Here is a 15,022-nt window from a genome sequence, read left to right as displayed (position 1 = left end):
GATCAGAAGAAAGAAAAAGGTGGAATTTTAGTTGATACAGGGGCCATATATTCAGTTTTAAATAAAGCTTTAGTACCTGTGGAGAATGTTTATGTTGTAGTGTGGTGAACAACTGGCCAGTCTGAGAAGGCATACTTTTGCAAACCTTTAAAGTAACATGTGTACTTAGAAGCTTTTGTATACGCTCAATTCACTAAACAATCTCAAATGAGTAGGTTATTCTGGAGGCAAATGATATAAAGATGTTAGGCTTAACATTAACAGCCATTGAAATTAAGAAAGACATTAGGAAAGAGATATTAGAATAAGTAAATAAGTATTTTTGGGGTATGTTCCTCTGCTGTACCAGGGAGAGTGAAAAATGCCCCCCATGGTAATCAGGCTTAAGGAAGGAACACAACCAGTAAGAATTAAGCAGTACCCCCTCAAAAGAAGATAGGAAAGAAATCAGCCCAATAATTGATAGTACTGGATTGAGGGCTGTCAATAAGATAACCAAGAATTTATACCCTGTGGTAGCAAATCCATATACTTTACTAACTTGTTTAACACCTGAGTTAACCTGGTTTACTGTTTTAGACCTGAGAGATGCCTTCTTTTGCCTCCCCATCCACGAAGCCAGCCAGAAAATTTTTGCGTTCGCGTGAGAAAGCCCTAGAAGCAGTGCAAAACACAGCTCACATGGTCCATGTGCCTGAAGGCTTCAAAAATTCCCCCACTCTGATTGGAGAACAACTTGCAAAGATCCAGAGTCCTGGTAAGCTCCACAAGAAGAAGGGAGGCTGTTGCAGTACACAGATGATCTTCTAGTAGCCACTCGGACAAAGGAAGCACGTGTGGCCTAGACGGTAAGCCTTTCAAATTTCCTAGGACTCCAAGGATACAGAGTATCAAAGAAAAAGGCACAGGTAGCAAAACAGAAAGTAATCTACCTGGGGTACGGAGCGAGTGCCGAGCAGCGGACTTTAGGGCAGGGAAGCCATAAGCCAAACCCCAAAAGCCCAGACAACAAAGGAACTCCGAACCTTCTTAGGCACGGCAAGGTAGTGCCAGCTGTGAGTTTATAATTATAGACCGCTCGTCAGACCCCTCTATGCTCTTATTGCCACTGGAAACAGAGATCTCCAGTGGCCAAAAGAAGCCACACGGGCCTTTCACCAGCTAAAGAGTGCCCTCATGTCAGCTCCAGCTTTGGGACTTCCAGATGTAAGTACACCATTCTTTCTATTTTCCCATGAAAGATAAGGAATTGCCCTGGGAATACTGGCTCAGGACTTGGGTCCATACCAGAGGGCAGTTGCTTACTTCTCTAAGCAACTAGATGCAACAGCAAAGGGATGGTCAGGTTGCCTCAGGCCGTAGCAGCAGTCGTGCTGAGCATTTAAGAGGCACGCAAGTTTACCCTGGGACAAAAATGACCGCGCTAATGTCCCACACGGTGTCCGCAGTACTGGCAGTAAAGGGCAGCCACTGGTTCTCACCACAGAAGTTCCTGAAATACCAGGCCATCATGGTAGAGCAAAGTGATGTAGAGATAGTAGGGACTGATATTGTCAACCCAGCTTCTTCTCTCAGTGGAATCAAGGAGAAGCAGTACGGCACGATTGCCTAGACACCACTGAATCTACTTACTCCAGCAACTCAGACTTGAAAGACGCTCCTCTGGACGATGCAGAGACCTAGTTCACTGACGGGAGCAGCTACGTTGCCAGTGGAAAGCTACATGCTAAGTACACGGTGACTACCTGCAGAGAGGTAATAAAGTAATAGAGTCTGGACCCATACCGACAAGTGCCTCTGCACAGAAGGGCGAGATAAATGCCCTGACCCATGCCTTAGAAATAGAAAAGAAAATAAACATCTATACAGACTCGAGGTATGCATTCAGAGCTGGGCATGCACATGGAGCCATCTGGAAGGAGAGGGGACTGCTAACCTCACAAGGAAAGAAGAGACAATCCGGCTGCTGGAAGCGGTTCAACTGCCTGAAAAGGCATATTAAGGCACACCAGAGAGTGAGCTCAGAATTGGAGGAAGGAAACGAGCTGGTGGATGGAGAGGCAAAGAAAGCAAAAGGTGAGGTAATTATGGACAGATTTTCCTTGAAGGTAAGCCAGAATATAATAATACTAATCAAAAGAGACATGCAACCACAAGGGGTGGGCTACCATTGGAAGAGAGCTGGTAATCCCTTCCCATTTTTGTGGTCACTAGCGAAGGAGGAGCACTAGAAAACACACTAGGGCCTAACTAGTTAAAAGCTTTTATAAAGTGTGGCTCCTTTCCCAGAATGACCAAGGCTGCCAGTGATACAGAGTGCATTGAAATGAAGTGTTGACTTTTAAGTAGTAGTTTCCACAGGCTTTCTAGGACACGTATCTGATTGAAAGAATCGTTGCCAGGAATTTATATGCCACTGTTACTCAGGTAAACCGACAGCGTGATCCTCGCCTCCAGACTAACCCCAAAAATACCCCCAGGCCGAAACTCGGTCAGACCGGGAGAGACCACGGGCTGGACAGCAGCAGCAAATTGACTTTTCAGAACTCCCAAGGAAAGGGGTGGTATCAGTATTTATTGGTATTAACAGATACATTTTCCGGGTGGCCAGAGGCATTCCCCACCAGAACTGTCAAAGCTCAAGAGGTGACCAGGGTATTATTACAAGAAATAATACCACGCTTCAGAGTTCCAGCCACAATATCCTCGGCTAGAGGATCACATTTATTCTCCAAAGTAGCGCAACAGATTAGTAGCCACCTGGGCATAGATTGGGAACTTCACACTCCATACCGCCCCCGGTAAAACAGCCAGGTAGAGAAAATGAATCATTTGATTAAGCAGCAGATTGTAAGACTGGGGCAGGAAGTTAATCTACCCTGGCCCCAAGATCTTCCACCGACACTATTGCAAATTTGAACTAAACCTCGGGCTAAAGGAAAGCTGAGTCCTTTTGAAATGCTTTATGGAAGACCATATGGAATACAAAAGGGAATGTCCACCCACACTGGGGAGATAACACTGGCCACCTACACAGTGGCTTTAAGCAAACAGCTTAGAGAAATTGAGAAACACGTGGCTGGAACTCAGAGCAGAGAGCTAGATAGACCAGTACATAACATACAGTCTGGAGATTATGTATATGTTAAGCCTCTTGCAGAAAAGACTTTGGAACCACAGTGGGAGGGACCCTTCCAAGTGCTTCTCACCACCTTCACCACAATCAAGATCAAAGAGCAGAATGCCTAGATCCATCACTCTTGAGTGAAGAAGGCCCCAGGAGCCCCTCAGAGAGTGACATCAGGAGACAACGAACTGAGATTAAGCTTACTCGGACAAAATGAGTATATTGTGGCCGGGGGTAGTTTGTAATTTCATTTACAGAATTGTTTTGTATATAATTATAACCGGAGTCTTAGAATTAGAGAGTGCCTCTATCCAAAGCGATGCTGAATGGCCTTGGTCCCAGGCTTTTAATCAGTATACTAGATCCATGGGAGAACTTGCTGAGATAAAAGATCTAAACCTATCCACTGTAGTAATTCATGAAGATCAGGTATGTGAGGAGCAGGAGCGGCAGGAACGAGAACTGTGGACACTTCAAGAGATCAGCAGAGAAGAAATCAAAGTAGGGTGCCGGGTGGTCAATCGGATGGCTTATGAGAGACCAGATGCAATTAGTGTCTCAACCTCTCCGGTATAGAGGCACCAGGAAGTTTGCGATAGCCTAAGCGAATCATACCGTCGGTGTAATTTCACCTTGATACAGCCTGTAGAAGTGACCTGCCTTTAGGCTCAGGATGCTATCAGGCTCTCATTTCAGTTTAAAATAGACACTGCACTTTATGCAACAGCAGGACCTTATACAACCCACACTACTAATCAAATAATTCAGACGCAACCCAAACGTGAACCTGAAGCATATGAAATAGGCCCTTACGTAGTGAGGAATGAGGGCGAACAACAACCGTTCTTCAATCCAGAATGGCCTCTCAAACGTGTTGAGTTGCTAATGCAAATTAACATCTCAAAAATCCAACCAGCCTGCTGCTCTTTCCTAAGAACATCCTTTAAGAGCTAGACAACATGGTTACAAAAATAAGTATACCCCAAGAGCAGAATAAGAAAGGATCTAACTGAGATATTAAGGACAGGATTGAGATTTTTAAATGGAATTGATTCAGAAATACTGATGAATAAGCTGGCCACTGCAGCAGGTAGCCTAGCAAAATTGAAGCAGCCTTTACAGTCATCTCTATCGGCATTAGGAACTAGCCAGTGGCAGATTTCAAAAGTCCTACCCAAGTGAGAAAAGGCCAGGTACCAAGACCACAAGTTAATAGAAGAAGCGCTTAGTACAGTTCAGGATAATGTGTCTTTAGCTTTCAGTTGTATACAAGCACTGTTATAGATGCAAGCAACAGCAGCTCTGATCATATGGGAAAGAGGTGAAGGTAATTTTCCAGCTGAAATTTGGAAAGTTGTCTGAGATAATGCAATTGATTTTGAAAAGAAGTTTCAATCCCCGTGGACTATGGTAAATTTCACCTATTATCCTGCTTCTAATGCGGCCACTGCCTTTGTGCTTACCATATGTAATGCCATTGTTTACGTTATCCATCCCGTCATTGCGCTAAGATTAAATCATGAAATAAACAGCGCTCTACCCTTTAGAACAAGTAAACTTAAAATCCTGCATTACTAGAGAACAGCTGGGATTAATTTGTTAAAGCAATACTATGAATGCCCAAGATGTGTGTCTAGACACTGAACAGAGTATTTAACACTTTGAAATTCATCCAGTCACTGACCAGAAAACTGTGCTCGTATATACCGATAAAGGTTGCGTGTGCCCGAGAACTGTTCGTGCCGCTGTAAAAATTGATAACAACGATGTTATTTTGTCTAGCAGAAATCATTTTAATTTTTGTCTTTGTAATTCGTTAAGATTACCGAGTGCGGTTTTCGTACTTGGCCCGAGCGACATCCCACCAGTTGATTAAAACCAATTACACAATGTATCACAGACTATCACTTACTCCTATTGGAATGGACCTTACATTGGTACAACAATTAATTAAGCACCAAGACCTACTGGGGATCTTGAAGAAAAACGCAAGAAAGCGGAGAGAACCGTCCAACACGATACAAAAGGAAATAACCGGAACTCTGCAAAGAATAAAACAAAATGCAGATCATCACCGGTGGCATGTGATCTTTGGGTGGTCACCAACTGCAAATGCAATCTTTAATAAGTTGTGTCATCCCATTGTAGTTTTGTTAATATTAGTTAGAAGAAGTTTAAGATTATCCATTATACAGCTAATTTGGAATTAGAGAACGCTACAGCGAGTAGCTGCGTTAACCTCCTTATCAAACGTACACGGTAAAGCACTAAAGTACACTTATTGTCATAGGAATTTGCATGAAGTAAAAGAATTTACTTCTTCCTTTTAGGAAAGGGGGGAATGAGGCAGAGTGGAAATTTTCCAGGGTAGAAATCCATTTTGATTTAGATCAAATGTACATTTTTGAGTTGAGTCTGTGCTTAGAAAACATAGCCATTTAGCCTGACTGCAAAGCTGAGGCTCAGAGAAACTACTTCAGAGAAGGACAGAGATAAGGGGTGGGGGAGACAGAAGGTGATAGAGAGAGACAGAGAGACTGCTGTGAGAGCAGGTCAACCTGACCTAGGAATTCTTTCCGATAAAGAAAAACTAGCAGAAAATATAACGCAAAATTCGTAAAAATTAATACGTACGAACCTATTGTGAAATTGTACGCATATGTATTTGAGAGGGGGATAAAAAGAGACCTGAAGTTCCCCGAGGCACGCATGTCATTTTAGGGGAACGATACTCATACGCGTCCAGGGCTGTAATAAACATACAGGCTTTACAACTTTCACCAAAGTTGTGGAGTTTTGATTATCTCCGCAAAACACCGGCATTCAGCAGCCCGTGCCCCCGAGCGGCCGGCAGGCTCCTGAAATTTCATATTGCGCAGGATGCCTCCGAGATCCAAGCTGCCACCTGTGCCAAGTCGAGCTGGTTTGAGAGTCCCAAGCGCCTCCTGCAATCTGCCATCAGGAACCTGCCCTGGTGAGTTTCGTTTACCTGGGAAAGGGGCAGCGTTGGTGTTCAGGGGGGCGGCCCCGAGCGGCCGGCTGGGTCCTGAACTTCCGCATTGCGCAGGATGCCTCCCAGACCCGAGCTGGTCCCAGTGCCCACTCGAGCTGCATTTAGAGGGCCAAATGCCTCCTGCCATCTGCCATCATGAACCTGGCCTGGTGAGTTATGCTTACCTGTGTAAAGGGCTGACATTGGTGTTCATGGCTCAGGGGCCCTTAGTGGCCAGCAGACTCCTGAAATTGTGCATTGCGCAGGATGCCTCCCAGACCCGAGCTGGAATCTGTGCCAACTCAAGCTGGTTTTAGAGTCCCAAGCGCCTCCTGCAATCTGTCACCAGGAACCTGGCCTGGTGAGTTTTCTTCTTCTGGGAAAGGGCCAGCCTTGTCGTTCAGGGGCCGCGGTCCGGTGCGGCCGGCCGGCTCCGTAAATTCCGCATCGCGCGGGACGCCTCCTAGACCCAAGCCGCCACCACCGCCAAGTCAGGCCGGTTTGACAGTGCCAAGCGTCTCTGCAATCTGCCACCAGGAACCTGGGATGGTGAGTTTTCCTATTCTAGGAAAGGGCTGGTGTTTTTTTCGGAAGGCCTGTGGTTGGAAGCGGCCTGCTGCCTGCTTAAATTCCGCACTGTGAAATATGCCTCCCAGACCCAAGATGCCACCTGTGCCGATTCGGGCTACTTTTAGAGGGCCAAGTACCTCCTGCAATCTGATATCAGGAACCTGGACTGCTGAGTTTTGTTTGCCAGGGAAAAGGGCCAGTGGTTTTTTTTGGGGCCTAAGGCCTCGAGTGGCCTTCTAGCTGCTGAAATTCCACATTGCGCAGGATGCCTCCGAGACTCAAGCTGCCACGACCGCTAAGTCAGGCTGCGTAGACAGTGCCAAGCGCCTCCTGCAATCTGCCATCGGGAACCTGGCCCGGTGAGTTTCTTCTCTGAGAATATGCCGGCGTTGTTGTTTGGGGGCCTGCGGCCCGGAGCGGCCGGCCGCCTGCTGAAATTCAGCATTGCGCAGAATGCCTCCCAGACCCAAGCTGCCACCACTGCAAAGTCAGGCTGCGTAGGCAGTGCCATGTACCTCCTGCAAACTGACTTCAGGAACCTGGACCGGTCAGTTTTGTTTTCCAGGGAAAAGGGACGGAGTTATTGTTCGGGGGCCTGCGGCCCAGAGTGCCAGGCTGCCTGCTGAAAGTCTGCATTGCCAAATATGCCTCCCAGACCCAATCTGGCACCAGTGCCAACTCCTGCTGCTTTGACAATGGCACGTGTCTCCTGAAATCTCCCATCAGGAACCTGGGTCGGTGAGTTACGCTTACCTGCGTAAAGGGCCAGCATCGGCGTTCAGGGCCAGGGCCCCCTAGCGGCCGGCTGGCTCCTGAAATTCCGCATTTCGCAGGATGCCTCCCAGAACCAAGGTGCCACCTGTGCCCAGTCGAGCTGGTTTGAGGGTCCCAAGCACCTCCTGCAATCTGCCATCAGGAGCCTGGGCAGCCGTGTTTTGCTTACTTGGGAAAAGCGTCAGCGCTAGCATTCAGAGGCCTGTGGCCTGGAGCGGCCGGCCGGCTCCTGAAATTCCAGCATTGCGCAGGATGCCTCCCAGACCCAAGCTGCCACCACCCCAAAGTCAGACTGGTTTGAGGGTTCCAAGCGGCTCCAGCAATCTTCCATCAGGAACCTTGACTGCTGAGTTATGCTTACCTGTGTAAAGGGCTGGCATTTGTATTCAGGGCTCACGGGCCGGCCGGCTACTGACATTCTGCATTGCGCAGGTGCCTCCTAGACCTGAGCTGGAACCAGTGCCCACTCGAGCTGGCTTGACAGCGCCAAGTGGCTTCTGCAATCTGCCATCTGAAACCTGGGACGGTGAGTCTTAATTCCCAGGGAAAAGGGCTAGCGCGGGTGTTCAGGGGACAGCGGTCCAGAGAGGCGGGCTCTCTGCTGAAATTCCGCATTGCGCGGGATACCTCCCAGACCCAAGCTGGTCCCAGTGCCCACTCGAGCTGCATTTAGAGAGCCAAGTGTCTCCTGCAATCTGCCATCAGGAACCTGGGCCGGTCAGTTTTGCTTGCCAGGGAAAAGGGTCAGCGTTGGTTTCAGGGACCTAAGGCCCGGAGCGGCCGGCCGCCTGCTGAAGTTCCACATTGCGCAGGATGCCTCCCAGACCCAAGCTGCCACCGCCGCAAAGTCAGGCTGCTTTGACAGTGCCAAGTCCCTCCTTCAAACTGACATCGCTAACCCGGGCCGGTGAATTTTGCTTACCTGGGAAAATGGACGGCGTTGTCATTCGGGGGCCTCTGGCCCGGAGCGACAGTCTGACCGCTAAGTTCCACATTGCGCAGGATGCCTCCCAGACCCAAGCTGCCACCACCACAAAGTCAGGCCGGTTTAACAGTTCTAACTGCCTCCTGCAAGCTGACCTAACGAATCTGGTCCGGTGAGTTTTGTTTCTCAGGGAAAAGGGCCGGCGTTTTTGTTCTGGGGCTCTGTGGGCCCGAGCGGCCGTCTGGCTGCTGAAATTGCGCATTGCACAGCATGCCTCCTCGATCTCAGCTGGAATCTCTGCCAACTCGAGCTGATTTGAGAGTCCCAAGCGCATCCTGCAATCTGCCATCAGGAACCTGGGATGGTCAGTTTTGTTTGCTGGAGAAAAGGGCCAGCATTTGGTTTCATGGGCACTAAGGCCTGGTGTGGCCCAGTGCTTGTTGTAATTCCCTGTTGCACAGGATGCCTCCAACACCTAAGCTGGCACCGCTTGCAACTCGAGGTGGTTTGACAGTGCCAAGTGGCTCCTGTAATCTGACATCAGGAACATGGGACAATGAGTTTTGTTTTCCAGGGAAAAGGCCTGGCTTTGATGTTCGGGGGCCCGCGGCCGGAGCGGCCGTCTGGCTCCTGAAATTCCGCATTGCGCAAGACGCCTCACAGACCTAAGCTGCCACCACCACAAAGTCAGGCTGCTTTGACAGTGCTAAGTGCCTGCTTCAAACTGCCACCAGGAACCTGGGCTGGGGAGTTTTCTTCTCCCGGGAAAGGGCCGGCGTTGTTTTTTGGGGGCCTGCGGCCCAGAGCGGCCGGCTGGCTCCTGAAATTCTGCATCGTGCAGGATGCCTCCCAGACCCAAGCTGCCACCACCGCAAAGTCAGGCTGCTTTGACGGTACGAAGGGCCTCCTTCAAGTAGACCTTAGGACCCCAGGCTCGTGAGTGTTGTTTGCCAGGGAATTGGGCCAGCGTTTTTTTTCAGGTGCCTCAGACCCGGAGCGTCCGGCCGCCTGCTGAAATTCCGCATTGCGCAGGATGCCTCCAGGACCTAAGCTGGCACCACTTGCAGCTCTGGCTGGTTTGTGTGTCTTAAGGTGTTCCTGCAATTTGCCATCAGGAACCTGGTCTGGTGAGTTTTGTTTTCCAGGGAAAAGGGCTGGCTTTGGTCTATGGGGGCTCGCGGTCCGGAGCGGCCGTCCGGATCCTTAAATTCCGCATTGTGCGAGATGTCTTACAGACCCAAGCTGGCACCAGTGAAAACTCGGCCTGCATTAACAGTTCCAAGTGCCACCTGAAACCAGCACCAGGAACTGGGGCTGGTTAGATTTGTTAACATAGGAAAAGGGCCAGCGTTTTTGTTAAGGGCCCAGGTGCCACGAGCGGCCGGCCGGCTTCTGAAATTCAGCATTGCGCAGGATGCCTCTCAAGCCCATGCTGCCACCACTGCAAAATCAGGCTGCGTAGTCAGTGCCAAGTGTCTCCTGCAATCTGCCGTCAGGAACCTAGTCCGGTCAGTTTTGTTTGCCAGGGAAAAGGGCCGGTGTTTGTGTTCACAGGCCTGCGGCCCGGAGCGGCCGGCTGCCTAGTGAAATTCTACTTTGCGAAATATGCCTCCCAGAGCCAAGCTGGCACCAGTGCCAACTCAAGGTACTTTGGTAGTGCCAAGTGCCTCTTGCAATCTGCCTTCAGGAACCTGGAGTAGTTAGTTTTGTTTGCCAGGGAAAAGGGCCAGCACTGGTGTTCAGAGGCCTGTGGCCCAGAGCGGCCAGCTGCACGCTAAAAACCGTGCATTGCGCCAGATATCTCCCAGACACAAGCTGCCACCATCGCAAAGTCAGGCTGCCTTGTGAGTCTTAAGTGCCTCCTGCAAACCTTCCCCAGTTGTCCCTCCTTGTTAAGGGTTTTGATTGAGGGAAAAATTTCTGTTTTTTTCATCGCTGGAGGGATTGAAATTGAGGAGAACCCTTCTTTTCACAATATCTTTGCAGAATAAATTAAAGGGCAGGATTTGTTTATTTGTCATTTTATCAGTTTCAGTGGACCTAACTGCCCTGGTTTCTCATTTTTACAGGTTCACTTGAAGGAAGCTCTGTCTTTTTCAGCATTTTTTAGGATGTAAATATTCATTTCTGGGCACTTCTTTCTGTGCCTTTGGACCAGCTATCTCAGAGAAGGGTGAGCCTGGCATGTACTTAACCCATACACTGCCAAGGAGGTTTTTTTTCTTTTTCTTATTTTTGTTTCTAATGTAGATAGGCCTAAGTAGGAGTCCCAAGGAGACTTAGACTATTTATATCATTAGTGTTCTTCTCCTCCCTACTTAGTCACACTTGATGTTCTACTTAGTAATCACCAAGGAATAATTATGTGAGTTAACAGCAAATAACCAAATTTATCTAGCTATGTAACTTTAACACAAAGTTTTATGTCTTACCAGTTTTCTGTTCTTCTTCTCTGAGTAGTTGCTGCAAAAAAGAAAGCACTGCTATTTTTCTGAAGAGTTTTCTTCTATAACAAACCCTTTACTCCCCTTGAATTTGAGTCAGAGGAGCCAAACAGCTGTAGCTGCTCTGAGGGCTTTTATACCCGGTGGGAGTAGCCCCCTCCCTTTTCCCGGGCATCATGGGAACGAGAGGCGGGCACTATCAGGGGTATATTAACCCCAGCTTTTGCTGAGGGGCTTCAGTCCATTTCTGGGGGTGCTGGGATAACAGCTCTCCTGTTACTTCAGTGAAGAGGCTCTTTCAGCTTATCTCAGCCTGTTTTCAGCAGGTGTTTCTGGGCATCTAAAGCAACAGAGGCTTGGAAGATACTGTGAAGAAAACAGCACGGAATACAGGGAGTATTTAAGTTCATGATTTTGGGTATTGCATTTGGGGGTGGTAAAATGCATTTGCAATTTCTGGTTTTGTTCTTATTTTGGTTTTTTTATTATTTTTAGGAGGAGCATAGCTTTCAGAGATTCCAGGTTGTGCCAAGCATAGCACTTTTTTCAGCAGATTCATCGTGTCACAAGAGGAATCTGCCCAGTGTCAAAAATGATGTTTGAGATTGAGGCTTCAGATGAGTTGAGAGTTGTGACTAGGAGAGGGAGGGTGAGCAGCTATCCAGTTAGGAGTTATTGGGGCGCAGGGAGGTTTGCAGGCAGCAGGGTGAGAAAGGGTGTTTATTTGAGGGCCCCCCCACACAAGGCTTTTCAGAAGCATAGCAGAGGCATTCCCATGTTTTCCTCACACAAGGTCATCCACTGCACTCACAGGAAAGCCATTTAACTTTGCTTTTCTCTAACCCAGGTGCCACTGATAATAAAGGTCACAGCCTTGGAATCAGGATGAAGCTGGAGCCTGAAGGAGCCAGGCACACTCAGGAGAGGGCAAGTAGCTGACTTGCTGGGATTTGGCCCACATAACTCATACATGGGTTTTGGTTTTCTTTTTTGTAGCTGACCGAGAGAGGCTAAGAGGCGATCACGGGGCCCTCCGAGGCAGACTCATTTCAGGTGCAGCGTGGATTCACATCACCAATCATCCAAAAGATAAGTCAGGGGCCACGGCCCGGAGATGGGAGAGTAGCGGGTTGGGAGTTCTTGGGATTGAAAAATTAGCAGAGGGAAAAGCAATCTTCTCCAAGGGGCCTCTTAGGACAGCTCAAGGGAGAGACTCCACATTTGATGGCAGCGTGCAGGTGGGCAGGGCAGAGCAGTTCCGGTCCGCGTCATGTTGTCCGGTGTACCGTGTTACCTAGTGTGTCTTTGGGGTCCCTTTGGTCAGATATCTCTCCCTTTTCCCCTCGAGGCTCTCACCACAAGCCGAATGTGTCATGTTTAACGTCCCCCGGTTTGTCGCGTTCGGTGTCACGGGTGTCTGCACGCGTTTGTGCCGGAGCTGCTCTGCCCTGCCGCATAACCTGCCGCAACAGGAGAAGTCCCGGGGACTTGAAGTTTGTAATGTGGGGTGTAGTTGGACTCTAGGTGGGATTTGTCGATGGACACAAGATATCTGGAGCTCTTAAGTTATCCCGCAGCCCTTTGACTTTTGTCCTAACTCTTTTTCAGATTCAGATAGATTAAATCTATGCCAGAGGTACCCATCCCGGGTGAGGGGTTTCTCCCGAGCAGGTGAGGCACCATTTGTCTCTGCCGAGGAAGTGTAAATGGTGTCTGTCTTACAGCACTGTTCTTTGTCTTTCTTTTTAGGAAGTCAAAGCCGAGAGCAGCAGTCAAGGCTGAGTGGGAAAGGTGAGCATTGAGTAGCGTACAGAAGCAGTGGTTATTGCTCAAGTCTCACTCTCTGGTGCAACTACAAGCATCCATTCTCGTTTGTGCGATTTAGGCAATCGGCTCGGCGTATGTCCGGCCCCTGTCACCAACCGGCCGATGCACCGGGTTTCCTGCAAATATGAGCTCCATGGAAGTATTACAGGACTCCGTGATGATGAAGCCTTCAAATTTTCTATTTCACGGTCCCATCCGAGGAGCCCTCGGGAGCGGCCGAGGTGTTGCGGTGAGCGGAGGAGGTAGGGAGGAGGGGGGAGGCTCAACTCAGGTCACAGCAATGGCAAATCACCTCGTCTCCACTTTACCCAGGCGCACCCTGCGACAACGACGTCGGCCTCCAAGCGAGCCCGAAGCGTGCAGCCCGAGGAGCCGAGCATTCGTAGGAGAAGGGTGAGTAGCAGACTTGTCGTGTTTTGGCTGCCATGCTGCTAAGATCGTGCACTCACGTTTGGTTTCCTTTCTCTTGGCAGACTAAGAGAACAATAGCCCATGTCAGCAGGGACTTCCCAGACGGCGCATCCGCTTCCTATCGAAGCTGACACGCATCGGCACACCCACCCGTCCGAGAGATAAGTAGAGGGCTGCAACCCACATAGGGGCTGAAAGTGGGGTGCTGGGTTGGGACTCTCTGGGGGGGGGGGGGGGTGTTGAGTCAGCTCTGGAGATGAGGGTAGAAGAAGTGGGCCCTTAGGCCCATAAAAGGAAAGTCTCACTTTTGATCACAGTGCTGAGGTGCACAGGGCAGAGCAGTCCCGACGTGTATCGTGTCACTTGTCTATCGTGCATTATGTGTTGTTCGCATATCTCGGGTCTTTTACCTTAGGCCTTTGAGGGGCCTAGCAGAAACCCTGGCATCATTCTTAGCATCTGTGATCTCAGCATTCCTTGCCCAGGCACCCAGGCCATAGATGCGTTTCTGATACCTGTCTGAGCTCCGCAATCAAAAGTTCTCTCTTTGGAAGCATCCAGTCAGATGTCTTGTCTTGTCAGGTCTTTTTCTGAGCTGTATGGATAGCTATGCCCTGCCAGGGTCCATTATGGTGGATTAGGACTTGTAAGAATGTGAGGTTAGGGAGAGGATTCTGACCATAGGATTCCTGGGCATTCATCTTTGCATTTCTTGAAATAAATCATTCAGTTAGGATCTTCTTCCTCCAGGGTTCTCTGAGCCTCACCATCTCACTATCGGTCTCTCCTTTTGCATTCTCTCAGTCCTTGCAGCCATTTTCCTCTCCAAGGGATTTCCGTCCGTGTCTCGTGCCCATTGTTTGTCACGTCCCGTCCGTCCCGCGTCACCGGTGTCCGCACGCATTTGTGGCGGAGCTGCTCTGCCCTGCCGCATAGCCTGGTGCAGTAGGAGAAGTCCCGGGGACTTGATGTTTGTAATGTGGGGTGTAGTTGGACTCTAGGTGGGATGTGTAGATGGACACAAGATATCTGGAGCTCTTAAGTTATCCTGCAGCTCTTTGACTTTCGTCCTAACTTTCTTTCAGGTGCAGAAGGATGAAATCCAGGGCAGAGCCCCCCATCCCGGGTGAGTGGTTTCCCCCAACCAGGTGAGGCACCATTTGTCACTGCTGAGGAAGTGTAAATGGTGATTGTGTTACAGCACTGTTCTTTGTCTTTCTTTTTAGGAAGTAAGTCCAGACACCAGTAGTCAAGGTGAGCAGTGGAGAGAAGTAGTTATTGCTCAGCTCTCAGTGTCTGGTGCAGCTCTAAGTTTCCATTCTCTTTTTTTGTGGTTTAGGCAATCCACTCGGAGCCTGCCGAGCCCCCGTCACCAGCCAGCCGATGCACCGGGTTCCCTGCACGTGTGAGCCCTGTGGATGCGTTACAGGACCTGGTGATGAAGCCCAGAACTTTTCTATTTCAAGGTGCCATCCAGGTGGCCTTGGGCACCTGCCAAGGAGTTGGGGTGAGTCGGGGAAGTAGGGAGGAGGAGTGATGGTCCCCTCAGGTTTCAGCCATGCCAAATCACCTCATCTCCTCTTAACCCAGGCACCCCCTGTGACGACGGCCTCGGTCTCCGAGCGTGCCCGAAGCGTGCGGCCCGAGCAGCTGAGCGTCCTTAGGAGAAGGGTGAGTAGCAGACTTGTGGGTTTTGGCCGATGGGCTGCCGAGATTGGGCACTGATGTTTGGTTTTCTTTAATATAGCTGTCTAAGAGACACCAGCCCGGTGCCAGCAGGAGCTTCCTGGCTGACGAGGTGGCCTTTCTTCGCACCTGAGACCGGCATCCCCAGATGTGCGAGAGATAAGTAGAGGGCCACGACCCACAGAGGGGATGAAAGCAGGGTGCTGGTTTGGGAATTACTGTGAGGGGTTTTTCAGTCCACTTTGGAGGTGGGGGTGTCCATGAAG

The sequence above is a fragment of the Molothrus aeneus genome, unplaced genomic scaffold (assembly GCF_037042795.1).
Source record: "Molothrus aeneus isolate 106 unplaced genomic scaffold, BPBGC_Maene_1.0 scaffold_146, whole genome shotgun sequence".
Lineage (NCBI taxonomy): Eukaryota > Metazoa > Chordata > Aves > Passeriformes > Icteridae > Molothrus > Molothrus aeneus.
This window is presented reverse-complemented; position numbering follows the sequence as displayed.